Consider the following 17,225-nt stretch of genomic DNA (forward strand, 5'->3'; position numbering starts at 1 on the left):
GTAGCACGACAGCCAATCGCGATCCAATACGTCATCGCCTGGTTGCCATATTTCCCTTAACCTTTGTTTAGTTAAACACTCGTTAAAAATACGTTGGGAAACAGTCAAATTATAATCAGTACTTTAATGTTCTGTTTAAATTAATCGTTCGATTAGATAACCGAAACTTTAAACAGACTTTGTGAAACCGGCCCTAAGCTAGTCTTGAAAATACATGGTCGTATCGATTTTTTTCCCTAACCTAAATTAAAACTAAGTGTGTTTGGGAGGGGTCTGGGTTAGGGAAAGACTCTAAGGGCCGATATTATGACCTCCAGCTAAATCTTTAGGTTAGCTAGCCTCCTGGTTAAGCTAGCCTCCGGTTAACGAACGAGGGGTGTATTATGACCCATACTTAGCCTGCGGTTGGCTAACCGGAACCTGACGAAGTGTGTGGTGTAATAATGGGTGTGTTGGTAATGAAATAAACCAGAATTTGGTAACTTTGGTTGCAAGACAGTTTTTTTTTCTGGTAGAATGTTAGTCAGCTGTTTGTTTGTATTGTGATTCGGAATGTTTACAGCTGCAGTAAAGAAATTTGCCGCGAACTTTATTTTGCAAAAGATATAATTAAATTAACCAAAAACTACTTTGACGTCAAACCTGCTTTGTATTAAACCATAAAATTACAATTTACGATTCAAAACCGTGTGTTTTCAACTTTACTCTTGTATTGAAACTCATGATTTTGTTAGGTTATAATATATTAAGCCAAAACTAACGAAGTAATTCTATACAAACAAATAAATAGGGATGACATTTTTGCTAGAGAACACTTATTTCTTTCATAAATCTATTTCATAATCAAATAATATAGACCCTGTTTCGGGAAAATACTTGTCGATTTTCATTTCACTGGTGAAGGTTTCATTTTTGTACTAATAGTTTCGTATCACGTATCCAAATTAATCCGATCCTGATGGAATTCGTTTGTGGTATAGGATGCTTGCTGTTTTAATTTAGTAGGTCAAGAGATCCTAGACATATTCACTGGGGAAATAATTATGATTGTAAAATGTATACGAAAGAAATACATTTTTACAAGACCTGACATAATTTGTTTGCATCGTGATGTAGGTATTTTAAGTTATGTACAGGATTTTTCAACATTCTAAATTAAATAAAGCAAGTATAATGTAAAACAAGACCAACATATAAAGGGTCATGCCGATAGGATCAAGGGATAAACCTGGATACGGGAAACAGAATAATTCCAGTGCTGTTTTCGTTTTGAACTTGCGTGGCAGGTAGATAATAAGTACCTAAAGGTTTGTAAGATAGGGAAGGGATAATTGGGTAACATTTATTTTCACATTCAATTGTATTCATTGAATTAGAACCACGTCTGAAGTCGTATGAAGTGCATATCATTCCCGGCATATGTCCACTGTATTACGAATAAAAATTCACAGATACAACTTCCACGAAAACACGCATTTTATAGGTAATAATAACCCTCGTTTTGCAATTTAAAATTCACTTATTTACACATATTCTTAAGCAGGAACATTTAAGTTTATATACATTGCATACGTTTATGTACTTCGTGATCAATTAAAGTCAAATAATAATACACGACTCGACGAGAATAGAAAAGCGTGACTACACTTTCATCATGCCATGTAATTTTTAATAAAACTTTGACGAATACGGCGAAGCATTTTATATTTAGTAATAAATTATTCCATCGCATCCTGCAAATATTCAATAGAATTCCTCAAATAGTCATCATCACTATCAACAACTAACCTCGCCTGATACATCGCCATTTTATTAATGTTGCTTAGCCTCCGGTTAAGCAGCTAGCGGCCGGTTCATCCACCCGCTAGGTTAGCCGGAACTTTAACTGGAAGGGTTAACAGGCAGTCATAAAACCGAAATAAGAGCTAGCCTGCGGTTAAATTTTAGCCGGACCTTTAGCCGGAGGTCATAAAACCGGCCCTAAGTGCGTCTCAGGCCGAAGCTTATACACTCTAATCATGCAGGGTTTAAGCCATGCGGGAGAGGGAGCATGCATCATGTGCTAGGAGGGGGATTGTTCAGCCATGGCAGCAATTGGCGCCATGACTAACACCCCTCACTGACTATTCTAGACTAAAAAATAGATAAGTTGGGCTCAGGGAAAACCCTGGGCACTTACATGCGGGATGCAAAATTTTATGCATTAATTACATGCGGGTTGGCTACGGGAATAGAAGGATGGCTCAGGAAGAAAAGTTGGAAGAGTAGAAAATATCTACTAAGAAAGGGCGGGCACTTGGACATTTTTTGTCCGCATTGGGGTTTTTGGGCATTACTGGTCTTTCTTTAGGGAGGCGACTATCGTCGTTTCCCGCCAGGCTGCCAGCCAGCTAAGTTAATGGAAAGAACATAATTATATTTATATGACCGCAGAACCCAGGTTGCCCCAGCCACCGCGGCCATGTATGTCCGACACATTGTGCTGCCAGCCTGGGCATGTCAATCATTGGCTAGTCCAATGTTGTGCTTATTTGCACCGATGGTCGTACCCATAAACCAACATAGTTAAATAGGCAGGATAAAGCAAATAAAAAAAAACTGTGTGGTTGATAAATACCAACATCAAAAATTAATGTTATCTTTAAAAGATTTGTGCAATGGGAGTGCATGACTTGATGTAAGTTTTTGGACATACGCCATTGCTAAGAACTTTTTCTGTTGAAGAAAGTCGCACCTGTGTTTCCGTACCATGTGCGTCTCTGCCTGAGGACGGGAGCAGATAGCAGTTCCCGAAACGTCGCTTGTTTCTGTTTAGGTAAAACTATTGTATTTGTTTGTTTTTTCGTTTTGTCATGTTTTTTGTCTCGCTTCAACTGTTGTGCTGAATTATTTTGGGTTTCTATATTTTTGTGTTGTCATCATTTGTGGGGATTTTTTCGTTCTCTTAGTACATTTTTCTTTGTTTTTTCTTTGTTTGCTGACCATATTCCTGTTTCGGAATATTTTGTGGTGTTCATATCCTTGTTGACAACAGCAATTGTTTGCTTAATTTTGTGTGTTTTTTGTATCTTTTTTTTGAGTATTTTTATTTTTATTTTTATTTATTTATTTTATTTTATTAGTTTTTCTTCAACAGAAAAAGTTCTTAGCAATGGCGTATGTCCAAAAACTTACATCAAGTCATCAAAAATTAAGTTTTAAATATAAATAACACCTAGACATTTTTTAAACATAAAACTTAAATAAAAAAGTAGTTTTGCAAACCTTATACAAAATTTATGGTATGGTGTATTAACGGAGTGGCGTATTGAGTATAGTCACAAAATATTATACTTTGGAAAATCTTTTGGAAATTTAAATTATCTTGGTAGCAATTAAATAAGCATGGCTGCCAAGTTCACATTTGCAGGCGTGTACACGTGTTTTTTTTATTGCAATTGAAACTGGAGTTATGATTTTCAATGCTCATACTTTGCAGCTATGCAGATTATAAGTTTTTTAAAAAATATATAAAGCACTTTAACATAGGTATAGTGTTTTAGTGTTTTGGTTGTTCCGAATTGGAAAATAGATCATCGTAAATATTGCCGGCAACAACTTAAAAAAAAAAAAATCAAGGTACCAACATTTTCTTTCGAAAGGTTAACGTCTTTCGGTTGCTAGGTTGCCGATAAATACTGAACAGTTCGCTGATTTCCAAAGAAAATCAGAGCATTGAGTTGAGACACTTTATCGTCCTTGCTTTGTGATCCACCAAACGTCCACCACCATGGTGACAACTATAAAATTAGTTACCACGATCCCTGAAGGTCGTGGTCCAATGGATCCGCTCAAGGTCCACTCAGGTCAGACGCCATGGTTGGAACGAGGCACGTGACTGGCGCGTCGGCGGACGTCTCTCGGGCAGTGCGCATCTCTCTCGCGGGCTGTTGGCTGGGAGTTCCCTGCGCCCTATTGGGTAACCGAAGGCTGGCAGTGCGTGTGGGTTTTGTGTGCGTACTGGGGGCGGCCTAGCAGTGCCAACTGCTACCGACCGCGTCCCGCGGGTGGCGGATACGGGAGCCCAGCTCGAGAGTTGCAATCTCGCTGGGGTGGCTGTGTATAACCAATAGCAGTCCGCGGACCAATGGCCGGCCTGTGGAGTCGTTATTACGGCTATCGGGGTGAAAGGTAGCCTGAATGTAGCTAGGCGCGTGGCAGGAAGCAGCTTCGTCGGCGAAGGCACCGCAGGGGAGCTCGATGTGCCATAGTAGCGAAGTGTAGACGAACTGCGGGCTGGAACTTGCGGAGCTGTGAACTGCTGCGCGCGCAACGGAATTGAAATGCATCGGAACTCTGAAGGAAGACATCAGGAACCTTCAGCTGGGGCTGCTGTAGCTGTGGCAGCAGTAGCCTCGAGCGGCGCGACCTTCAACCGTCTCGGGGATTTTGGGTGGCGAGGTTGGTTCCCTCCCCCCACCCTGGCTTGAAAAGTACTGTTGTTGACCTGAAGAAGGAAGATGAAGATGGCGCAACGTCAGGCTGCCTTTCGCTCCGTGCGCCCGCAGTTCTAGCCGGTTTACTGGCTCGTCTGCCCACTTCTGTTTTAACTGTGGCTGCCTGGGCAGCTGTGGCTGGGCTGACGAGTGAAGTCGCCCGCCCCTGGGGGCGCTTGCGCCCCTGGTTAATAACCCAGGAGTTCCCAAACTTTAAATGCGGGCCGCAAGGCCCAAGCACCCAACTCCAGCATGGTTGATTTTTCAGCCCTTCCAACTCTTCTTACCTGGACCCTTCTTCCCTCTTGTCCAGTAGTTACCTGCTTGCTTAATGCATGATAATTGATCCCCGCATGACCCGGCCCAGGGTTTTCCCTGTGTCTATGCAGGTTTTACCTGGGTCACACTTAGCTAGCTTTTAAGCTAGGCGACCAATGGGGCGTCAGGCATGGCGCCAATTGCAGCCATGGCTGGCCAGTAAACCCCAATAAGCACACGATTGCACGCGCCTTTGTCCTGCATGGTTCAAAACCCGCATGGTAGAGTGTATAGGCTTCGGCCTGAGACATACCTAGGTCCTCCCCTAACCTGGACCCTCCCCTACACACTTAGAATTAACTTAGGCTAGGAAAAAAAAATTGTGATTGGCGCACCACGCACTGCACCTCTCACTCGCACGGTTCCTGAGCTGAGCGGAACCAGCGGGCGACCATCAGATGGCGAAATCGAACATCGAGTAAGCCAAACTTGCACGTATGACAATTATGCTTGCATAACATAGTTTATACAACCTTCGATTTTGTTTCGCAGAGAAAAACGGAGCAGCAATCAGGGGCGTAGGAACCGGGGGGACAGGGGGACGTGTCCCCCTGAACTTTTTGGGTGGAGGGGACTGTCCCCCCCAACTTTCTAGACCGTGATATTTTTATTTTATAATATTATTCTGCCCAACTTTATTTGTAATTTCTTCACTCATCAAATTTTATCTTAAGGAAACAATAATAATTTTACATTGATGTATCCAATGGTTAGATATAAAAATTGCTTAAAAAGCGCTATTTTGCACTTTTAAAATTAAAATTTTCCGGTGGAGGACCCCCGGACCCCCCGTCTTAGTAAGAGGGGGATGGGTTTACATGGCATCAAAATTATTATTTGTCCCCCCCAACATTATGAACACAGCTACGCCATTGGCAGTAATAAACTGACATTTGGGAGAAGCAAGTTCGAAACATGATCCAGCCATCCTGATTGCACCTTTACAGGATTCCCCGTAGTCACTCCAGCTAAGAACGATTTATTCATTGATGTTTTTATTTGTTGGGAATATTTCCGTCTCTAATGATGTCAGTCAAGCAAGAGCAGGGCTGCAACTAGAGTCTCTGGCACCCGGGCCATGAATGGATTCATGCGCCCCCCCCCCCTCTTTTTTTGCACATACCACACCAATAAAGCGGGGGGTCCGGGGGCCCTCCCACGGAAAAATGGTGCTATTTAAGCATTTTCCATACCTACATGTAACAGTTTCTGTGCTACTGTAACTTCCATGCTAAAACTTTTTACCAGTTACCAGTTGTAGTAGGAATTACAATGCATGTGATTTCGGCGCCCCCACAGCTTTGCGGCCGGGCCGTATGCCCCACTTGTCCCCCCCCCCCCTCCTTGTTGCGGCCCTGAGCAAGAGCGTAGGCAGAATTTAATCTGGGGGTGGGAGGAGGGGATAGAACTTCTTTGCCTGTTGCTTGCTTTCGAAATCTTTCATTTTGTTGGTAAAATGATGGATTTTTTTAAAGGATTTCTTAGGTATTCAGGGGGGTGGGGGACAATGTATCCAACAGTCTTCCCATCATACCCCTGCGTACTCCCTTAAGACCAAGTAAATCATATGATTACATATTCTTCTGTGCCCCCTAACCAGCGACTGATCAAGATTTCTGACCGCCCTGGGCTAATTATGAGGACGTGCCCCCGCCAGGTGCGTGTGTTACGGTCGGCCAAAATAGTAGTATATTAGTTTTGACTTTATTTACTAGTGTGAAAATTTTAACATGGTTCATACTGCCTATAAAAGTTAAAATCAGGAGTCCCAAGCTTTTTCAGTTCACAGCGCATTTAGTTTGTGTTTTATCTCGGTATAGTTGAAATATGTAGGGTAAATGATCCTCGCACCCTAGGCTGCAGCCTAATTAGCCTAAGGGTTAATAAGGCCCTGCCCCTAACTGAGCAATTAGTTCTTCACCATCAAGCGGACAGAATCATAAGTACAATTACGCAAAAACCATAATAAAACCTCTGGCATAAAAATTAATCAGTTTAAAACTTTGCCACCGGAATGTCACTCGTTTTTCTCAGTACCTTCGCATTCATGACCTCATTCTGAACCGGTAAGCTGGAGTAGCTACTCGCAACAACTTTAGTTATATAAATATAAATTAACAATTTAAAACAAGCAAGTGTTATCAAACAATGTTTTGTAGCATGTCTGCTACAGCTCTGGCCTGGATAAGGTTTATGTTGGCAGAAATGGTAGATTTTTTTATAGTTATTTTTTTGGCCTGCCTGGTAATAGAAGTTATTTTGATTTACGTTTGTTATATTTGGTTTAACGTAAAAAATATATGAAACTGTAATTTTTATTTAGTCTTCTTAATTTGTTAATTTTAATGGACTTTAGTTATTATATTGGTCTGGAAGGTTCGAGAGTATCATCGATTGTATCGCTCCGCGGCGAACGCACGTGGCGGAAGAGCTGTGTGTCTGACGTCAGCGGACATATGGAGTGGGTGTGACGTCAGGGGACGAGTGATTGGGAGTCGGCCTGTGGGCCTAGCCGGCGGCGGACGTGTCGGAAATAAAGCGGGTTGGGCGTGGTGATGCTTCCACTACGAAGCGATTATGAACGGCTTGCCCTTTAAACGGTTGGGGAAGCCGTATACGTAGGACGTGAGTGAGCGGTGAAGAGGTTGGTGAATATCGCGAGCATGTTTTAAGGAGGAAATACGTGCGTCGACGACACCTCCGAACCAGCATGACGGGAACTCGTCGCAGCAGAAAATCGCAACTACGGCAACGTCTAATGGTGATGGTTCGCCATCATTTTACGCTCGTGAGTAACTGAGTGTACCAGGTGACCGGACTTCTCGACGTGGAACGCAAGTAAGTGCCAGCCATGCCACCGCCCCATTGACCCTTTTTAGTCGCAGCAAGAAATGATAAAGCGTGGATTTTCCAAATTTAATTAACTTACTACGCAATCTGATTGTTTCAGCAGTTGGTTACTTTCCGCGTGCAAAAAAACTATACTCGACAGACGTTGAAGTGAAAAGACCGTCAGCGTTAGACAATGACTTAAACTGTGAAAGGCCTTTTGTTTTAAGCCAAAATTTTGGAACTAGATAAATTTTTAAGATATTTATCGGGATGTTAATATGTGTTAATATGTTGTTACATTACGCTTATCAGATGCAAAAGTTTATCCTGTAATATTTATAGTTGTACTATGCCTGGCGCGTCAGAGGTTGTTTTAATATGTTATATATATATATATATATATATATATATATAGTTAATATTTTTTTTGGGGTATTATATTAATTTTTCGGAGCTCCGAAGTATAAGATCAGAGTATACCGTTGGTAGTAATTGATGAAGTATTTTGTATATAGTTTAATAGAATTTTTTTAATATAATACAGTATGTATTGGAAGTGGTTCGCGCCGATTTGTGAGAAATCCTTTTATGATATACTTATCTAACTATTAAATGGTGCCATATAAATTTCTCATTTTTTTTATAACTTGCTGTCCCCTCTCACTGTTCATAATCTTACTAGTAGTGTTGTTGTGTCTGCTATCTGTTTGGATTCAAATATTTTTTTTGGGGGTTTTCCTGCGCTCGCGGTACGAGTCTTTAGAGCCTTTTTACGGTGTGGCGAGGCGCGGGAGTTGTACGTGTTGGCTAGGGTCAGGGCCAAAACGTTACAGTTTTATTGGCTCTACTAAATCTCAAGGACTTGTCGATGCATGCATTTTGATCATCATTACCATGGTAATATTCTAAATCTTTCACTACACCCCATGTTAACATAATATTTTCTAAGATGATCATTTTTCTTTTATTAAGTAATTTGAAAGTAGAGCCCTCCATATGCAACACTAGTCAGAAAAATCTGGGGGAAAAAAAAATGCCATAGCCTAGGATTATAATCGCCCAAGTCTTGGAAAAATGATTTCAAGATTCAGTGTCTCTTCTTTAGTCATATTGAATCATTTTTATCATCCTTGCGCACACAAATGATATAACATCATCTTTACCAAATATGCAAGGAAGAAAATTTACAAAATGCTTAGTTGGAATCTTGTAACTGTTCTCTGAATGTGACCTAGCAGTGCCAGCACAGAGTTAAGATCTGGCAAGAACAGTGCAGTAAAGAAATTTATCAAACTGAAATTTATTTACTCAGTGGATTAAGTTGAGGCAATAATGTCAAGTAGTAACAAAAGTGTAGCACTCAGAAAGGTCAAAAGTGAAACAATAAAGCGTAAGATGCCTGACAGCACGTTTTCATTATAGTAGGTACACTCGCATACTTGCACGTATGCTCATATTCTTCCACACTTTTATACATAGGTACTTCAAATATTTTCGTGCCTTACAAAATTCCTATCCCCGTATCTGTTAAGTTTTACTTCTAACAGAATATGTGGTAGCCACTCATCCATGCCATTTTTCATATTTTTAGTTCCCATTAGCTCAAAATCATGATAAGTCCGTATGAAATATCTCTATCCTTTGCAGCCTATTTTAATAAAACAACTCCCCTCCTTAGTTATGCAGCACAAGTTACACTATTTGGCAATGCAAGTGAATACTAGTTCTCTGATGCACAAACTTTGCGGTCACTACTCATTTACTTATGTTCCTCATGCAACCTAATTTAGTCTGGCCCAAATAATTCTCAATGTAGGCTAAGTTATAGAACCTATACATTTATTAGAACTTCACAGTTGCTAACAGGTGCTCAGTGGACCATGCCCTAAAATTTCATGCAATTCCAGCATTCACAAAAGATCCACATAGCCCAGTAAATGAAGGCCAAAAATCGCCTGTTGTCGCAACTAATTATGGGAAAGCTGAATTTTTGTCAGATGTTAGACCCTTATAAGACACGTATTTCCTCAAAAGTCCCCGCCTCTCCTCCTTGGGCTTTCCCCCCCACCCCTCTCGGAAGTTCTAAAATGTTGACCTTTACAGAATCGCTTGTGAATACGTAAATAATTGTGTAAAGTAGTAAATATTTAGAGTATTTTGTTCTCAAAAATCTGGTTTTTAATTTTGTTTCTGACAATATTTTCTTTAATGTTGATAGTTAAGGCGTTACAAAATCACAAACATAAAAAACGGGGTTTTAATGACAAAATGCGCAGTTCTCGTTCTGGATGTTTTTAAATATTGGGAATACACAAAAAATCTTCAAGTAAATTTTGTAGCACACACTTCCAGCTTTAAAATGATGTATAGTTTATATCGGGGAATTCATTGGTCACTGCTGGGGAGGGGGAGGGGGGGGGGAAGTGAGCGCATGCGTATGGATAGCACGCTCTGACCTGCTACATTTATCTACCCGGCTTCCCTACAATCTACTCTTTTCATGAGATTGTTATTTTTAATATTCCTCTGTTACATGCAGGATTTAAAACTTTAAGATTTAAATAGAATCCTAAATCTAATAGTAGGCTAAATATTAATATATTGATGTATTCATTTGCAATACAAAATGGTATAAAAAAATAATTGTTTGGTTGTTTATTTTTACATATTACGGGCGGAAGGAACGAGAGCTCTCCGATGAAACACTTTGGTCTGCGTCATAGTCTCGACTCGATTCCTGTTGACGAAAATCTGGGAGTTCCTGCTTTGTTTGAAACCCGAATCGCCTTTTACAAAGGCAAGAACTGGATCACTGCAACCCCGTTTCGAAATTATTTAGATAATGGTAAATTTGCCATAAAACTTATGAGAGTCAAGTGGCTTTTAGGGTTAATATGTTTGAGCCTTGGCAGCAAAAACTGGGTTAAGTGGCAGGCACACCACGTATGCATATTCTTGTGTCTCGTTTATTAAGTCTTCGCGATGACGGAGCAGGAGTGGGCTACACGTTCTTGTCTTATCTCGGCAATAGCGTGAAGAGTGGTTTAGTGGTTAGGGACGAGGCGGGCGGGCTGCAGGGCAGCTATGAAAAAAATGAAGGGACAGTCTTTCGGAGAACTGAAATTACATAGGAAGGATATGGTACTGCCTCAATCTAGTCACAAATCTGTGGCTGTTCGATCAAAGCGAGTGACTGAATCCTCAACAGTTATTCAATCAAATATTCTGTGTGATGGTCCGACTAGATTAAAAGTTTACCTTTCGTACGAACTGGCTTCACGACCACCATCCTTATTCGATGATGTTTCTTTACGTAAAGGAGCAAAGTCATCATTCCTGAAGGTTTTCTGAGGGCATTACTGATTAAATTAAACCCCAACAAGATACAGGTACTGGTATAGTTATTGATGGAGGCTTTCTACTCCATAGTGTAACATGGCCAATTGAAGAGACTTTTGGAGAAATCATTGAAAATTACTGCACATATATCGTCACAAAATATGGAATGAACTCATCTGTTGTTTTTGATGGGTACCCTTCAGAGCCAACAACTAAGGGAGAACAGTCAAGATCTGCTAAAAACTCAACATGTAACATAGAATTTGAGAGAAATACAAAATGTATCACGAAAAAGGAAGTTTTTCTATCTAATACGAATAACAAAAAAAATTAATTATGAAACAGTCTGAAGCATTAAATAGAAGGGGAATAAGTTCATTCATAGCCGAGGGAGATGCTGACTTAGACATCGTAAAAAAAGGAATTGAACATCTCAATAAATTCAATGTAGTCATATTTGTGGGATCAGACACAGATCTGGTACGTACTGCTTGTAGCACTTACGCCTGAAAATAACTCTGTATTCTTTCGAAAAGAAATCTGTGGCAAAAATCCTTCCATTGTTTATTATGACATACAAACACTAGTAAATGTGCACAAGAGCATCAGAAAACATCTTTTATTTGCATATGCAATTACAGGCTATGACACCACCTCATCATTTTTTGGTCTGGAAAAGACAAAATCTGTTGACGTGATAAAGTTGTACCACGTGCCAAACTTCAAGCAGAGTTATTTTTGGAAAAAGATGTATCTCGCGATGAATTACTCAAAACGGGAGAGACATTCATACTTGAAATGTACAGGCTTAGGAGATATTCTAATCTGAATGAAGCTCGCTACTACAAATTTACATCCATGACAAGTAAATCTGCTTTAAAATCTAACTTTGATTTATCAAAATTGCCCCCCACATCAGAAGTAGCTCACCAACATCTATTACGAGTTTACCTCCAGGTGCAATATTGGATGGGCAATAAACTTCCATCTACAGATTGGGGTTGGAGACATGAATATGTAAAGGAAAATTACAGAAAAAATAAAGTTTTAAAACCTGTTCCCAGTACCAAAGCCTTTGCCCCTGATGACCTTCTTTGTCTTGTTTCCTGCAGCTGTAATACTTCATGTGGTAACAATTGCAAATGCAGAAAATCCGGTCTAAGCTGTTCTGCTATTAGTGGAAACTGTAATGGATTACCATGCCTTAACTCTCCAAATTTCGACGAAGAAATTGAACTTCCTTCAGACGACTAGTGTCATAGTAAAGTTTGTAAATGCCAATGACTGATGCAGATGGTCAACATGTATTGATTAAGGACAATTTGTTAAAAATTAAGGATACATTAATTTTATATTAGAGGTGGGTGGGCGGTCCATGATGCTGTCATTTAAACTACAATTTAATATTTAAAACATTTTTAACTTGTTTAAAGTTATTCATAATCATGACAGCTACCGGTTTTAGCCAGTCCGGGACACGGCGGTTCTATACGTGGTGGATAATGGAAGGCGCTTAATTGGGTAGGGGTATCTTTCCCTCCCAACCAAATCTGGCTATGCGTGTTTACGTAAAGAATTTATGTACACAGAATTGCTTTAAATATTTGCTAATAAATATTATATATATATAATTGTTAACATAAAGTGAAAAAAAAAAATGTATGTTAGTTGTTTTATGAATTATTTTATATAAACATGAATACTGTTTAAAACTAGATATATTATTCCTCAAATAATTATGAAGCTACGCGAACGGACTGCGAATACAAAAGGATGCACATAGTAGGTCGGTGCACGCAAGCCATACGCATGCGCTCACTTCCTCCTACCCAGTAGTAACCAATAAATTCCCCGATATAAACTATACATCATTTTAAAGCTGAAAGTGTGTGCTACAAAATTTACTTGGAAATATTTTGTGTATTTCTAATACACTATTTAAAAACATCCAGAACAAGAACTGCGCATTTTGACATTAAAAACCAGTTTTTTTTGTTTGTGATTTTATAACACCTTAACTATCATCATCAGAGAAAATATTGCCGGAAACAAAATTAAAAACCAGATTTTTGAGAACAAAATACGCTAGATATTTACTACTTTACACAATTATTTACGTATTCACAAGCGATTCTGTAAAGGTCAACATTTTAGAACTTCTGTGAGGGGGGGGGGGGATAGCACAAGGGGGAGAGGCGGGGACTTATGAGCAAATACGTGTCTTATAAGGGTCTAACATCTGACAAAAATCCAGCTTTCCCGGAATCAGTTGCTACAAAAAAAACCCTTAATTTCCTGGGCTAACAGTCAAATTACTAGGGTCATGCATAAACATTTCACAGACTTTAACAGTGTTAATTAATTTAATGCAAAAAAATTTAGAGTTTAATGTGGCAATTATAAAAATTACTATAAATTTATTTCCTTAGATAATATCCTTGAAAATCATGACAACTTATTCTGCCAATAGCTCTACAGCTTTACAACAGGTACTTCTAAGTGGATGTATTACTTTCAAAAAATGTTTCTTAAATAGATAACTTCTTGTGGCATATCTAAATCATTTTAGACAATGTTAAAATCAGTACTTTTCGTGGTTTGTCCAAACCATGACCAATTTAGTATAAGTGATGGCACTGAGTATAGAGTATGAAGTATTAATAAGAATTCAACACGAGCTATATGTAAATGCGAAGTAATATTCTTTGAATGCCACTAAATAAAAGAATATTTTTGTCTCAACCACGGTGAATGTTAAAAACATTTAAACATTAAGAGAACTAGATTTTTTTACACACTGAATTTGCTTAGATAAGCACATCAAGAATCCAATAGATCCATGTGGGTTTTGAACCACTAGACTAGGCTCAGTAAAGAGCAGTGTCCGAGGATGGGTGTCGAACATCACTAGTTCAACCTCCACGCTGCACCATCTGAAGACGTGCTATGTGAGGGATTGGTGTACTAAATTAAAACAGCAAGCATCATGTACCACTGGATCAATGTATGCAGGATCATGCCATTAGGATCAAGGGATTAAACTTTAATACATGATATGGCATTTTTACTGACTTAACTTTAGAGAAAATATTATTTAGCAATATGAACCTAGCCTAAATGACTATATATATATATATATAAATATATAAAATGAAATTAAAACCCCCTAGAACTTTTAATTCATACTATATTATATATATATAAACAAATATTTTTCCAGGAAGGTACATTTAGAACATATCAGGGAGCATTAGGCTGGCATACAAACAAGATTGTGTTAAGAAAAGTTTTTATTACCAAGCAAAAAAAAATATTTGCAAAACCCAACAAGTTAACAGTTTTTAACAACAATCACAACAGTATTTGTCGTAAAAACCAAAATAATTATTATTAAGTACATTGTTTCAATTCTAGACCAAATGCTACGACAAAGCTATCTTTAAAACAAGGAACATGTTTTATATTACAGGAATTCACTAAAGAAACACACCTTTTTTATCTCCATCCAACATATATCTCTTTTTAATCACTCTTTTGAATACATTTTTTTTCAGGTCCTTGTAAAAACATTCAATGCAGATTCTTGCAGTCCTTTCATTTCTAATGTAAAAAAGTACGTACCTATCGGCACCAGTCAAAAAGAAAACTATAATAGTTTACCATTGAATTGCACAGAGCATGTGTCTGCATTTGAAAATCCTAGAATTCCTCATAAGATATGATCAATACAAATAAATAAAATCAAAGTGTCTGTGATTTCCAAACTATTACATATTTATTATATTACATATAAAATATTTTTTTCCCTGTTAGCCAATTAGAAACCTACATCAAATCTAATATTAAAAATTATTTTTTCCTGTTTGTACAAATGACTTAACTAGAAAGCTGCTTATGCTATTCACTTTTAGGAAGTAATGTGAGGATTTATTTTGTCTTATTTTAATAATAACTCAAATAGTTCCAAAGATACGGTGCTAATTATAGATCAAAATCTAATAGTAAGTATTATTACTTTTTTATGTAAAAAAAAAAACGACAATTTATTTGTAAGTTTTACACATTCTATGACTAACCTGAGTAAGTTTGTATTTTAATTATTCATTTATAAAATATTTCAATGAGTATACATAGCACGTTTTCAATAAAATATTCCACTCAGTATCTCTGATAGGAAAACTAAGTAAATTTAAGATAACAATCGTAACTTATTCTTTCCAAGCAAACCAAATCAAGAGAACAGTAGTAAAATAAAATAAAAACAATGATTAAAATAGCAATAGAATAACACAGGCAGTGATTAAAATAGAAATATATTAACAAAGACAGTGATTAAAACACAAAAAATAACATTAAGACAGTCATTAAAAAATAAATAAAATAACATTAAGACAGTAGACCTGTGTGAAGCTTCGACTAAGCGATTCAATTGAAGATCTTTTTAATATGCGATTTGACATTCACCAGGAAAAATGCTATTCGTTTTATTTGAAGCTTTGGTTGTGATGCAAAACTTAGTGTCTAATGTGAAGCTTCGCATTTGTTGCAAAGCTTTAAAACATTGGAAGCCTAAGATTCACTCATGAAAGTATTTAGTTGTTTTTTTTGTGTCGAATATGTTTTGCTTGAATAAAGTTGTTAATTAAAACAACCGAAATGTGGCATTCTGTTTGCTATTATGAGTGCTCAATATTATGCATGGGTATTTTAGAATTTTTATTGAATTTCGTTATACATGTTAATCACTTAATCAGTACCATCCCTACAAACATTAAATGATTTTTTTAAAACTTCAATCCTGTATTTTATAAAATAAATGTAATACAGGTTCGTTGAGGACAATATTCACAATTCAATTTGACTTTGTGAATATTTAAAAAATTCATTTTGATATTTGCTTCACTTCAAAAAATTAGTATCCGCACAGGCCTATAAGACAGTGATTAAAATATGAATAAAATAACATAAAAACAGTGATAAAAAATAACTTAGAAACACACAACAAACTTCATAATATGAATCAAATTTTCAACCACAAAATAGTATACTTTCGGTACAAACTAGACTGTGCTGATTTTTTGTGCACATCATTTTGTGTTCTTTCACTTAAATTTTTTTTATTGCATACTTTGTATACTTTATATTTAGAGCTAGTTCAGTATTTCCAGGTCTTCTTTAAATAAATCTGTTAGATACTCAATGGAAATTCAGCATCTTGAATTACATGATAGCTACTACTATACAGTAGAACCTCGTTAACCCAGATCAACTGGAGCCGGGGCCAATCCGAGTTAATGAAAATCCAAGTTATCTAGAGAATTAGGGGAAAAAAGAACACGTATGTATGTAGTTATCAAAAATATTTTTAATAGAGTTTAAAAATGATTACTATTGCCTGCTTTCAATTAAAAGCACACATGTATTTACACTGTACACTATACAGTCATAATAAGAAAGGCAGTGAGCTTTTGAGCAGCGCGATCTTGCATACGCTTTAGCATTAGAAGCTCGTTGGGTACTGTTTCGGCTCCAATCTTGGTATAAACTATCAATTTACCAGTTTGCTACACAGCAACAGCAAGTGGGGTGGGCGCAATGAACTCGCCTGCTAACAAGTGAATTCGAGTAATGTAGCTACTGAGAATAGCCATTTACTGTCTGCAAAACAAGTCTTCATTTACTAACATAATCCCCCCCCCCCCCCCCCTCCAGAACCAAAATGGTCCGAGTTAACGAGGTTCTACCCTTACCACTAAAATTACATCTAACATGTTTCTGCAAATTTATATCAGATGTTTTTCAGATTTGCATGAACATGAGATGGGAAGGGGGGAAATAACCAATTAAAAGAATTACCACAGTATTGTGGCATCTTCAACAGTATATGCAACTTGCAATATTATGTTATAAATTGTGTTTTTTATAATTTGAATGAAGAAATATTTAGTATGAATTAAAAGTTCTAGGGGGTTTTAATTTCATTTTTGATTTTTAGGACCTGAAAATTATGTTGCCCAAGATAGCCGTGGTTGTCCGGGATTAAAGAACACACAAAAAGCAAGCCCCTGACTCATGCAGAAGAGTTGCTTGCAAACTACTAACAAGAAAATAATATTTTCAACACGATGCAACTTTTTTTTGTTATTCTTGAAAAATATTTTTAACACTTGTACATGTAAATTAAGTTCAACAATAAAGGAAATTAGTAAATTACCCTTTGATATACCTGTTGGTGGCCAACTTTAAAACACAACTAAACAT

The 17,225-nt window shown here is 37.6% G+C and overlaps 1 long non-coding RNA gene across 1 annotated transcript; it reads left to right on the plus strand.

Annotated features, from left to right (window-relative positions):
* The first annotated feature begins 7,298 nt into the window (after positions 1-7,298).
* On the plus strand, positions 7,299-17,177 carry LOC134533704 (uncharacterized). Its single transcript, XR_010075372.1, has 2 exons — positions 7,299-7,631; positions 16,960-17,177. It is a non-coding gene; the product is annotated as an uncharacterized LOC134533704 (long non-coding RNA).
* The last annotated feature ends 48 nt before the right edge of the window (positions 17,178-17,225 follow it).

Source organism: Bacillus rossius, chromosome 7 (genome assembly GCF_032445375.1).
Source record: "Bacillus rossius redtenbacheri isolate Brsri chromosome 7, Brsri_v3, whole genome shotgun sequence".
In the NCBI taxonomy this organism is placed as follows: Eukaryota; Metazoa; Arthropoda; class Insecta; order Phasmatodea; family Bacillidae; genus Bacillus; species Bacillus rossius.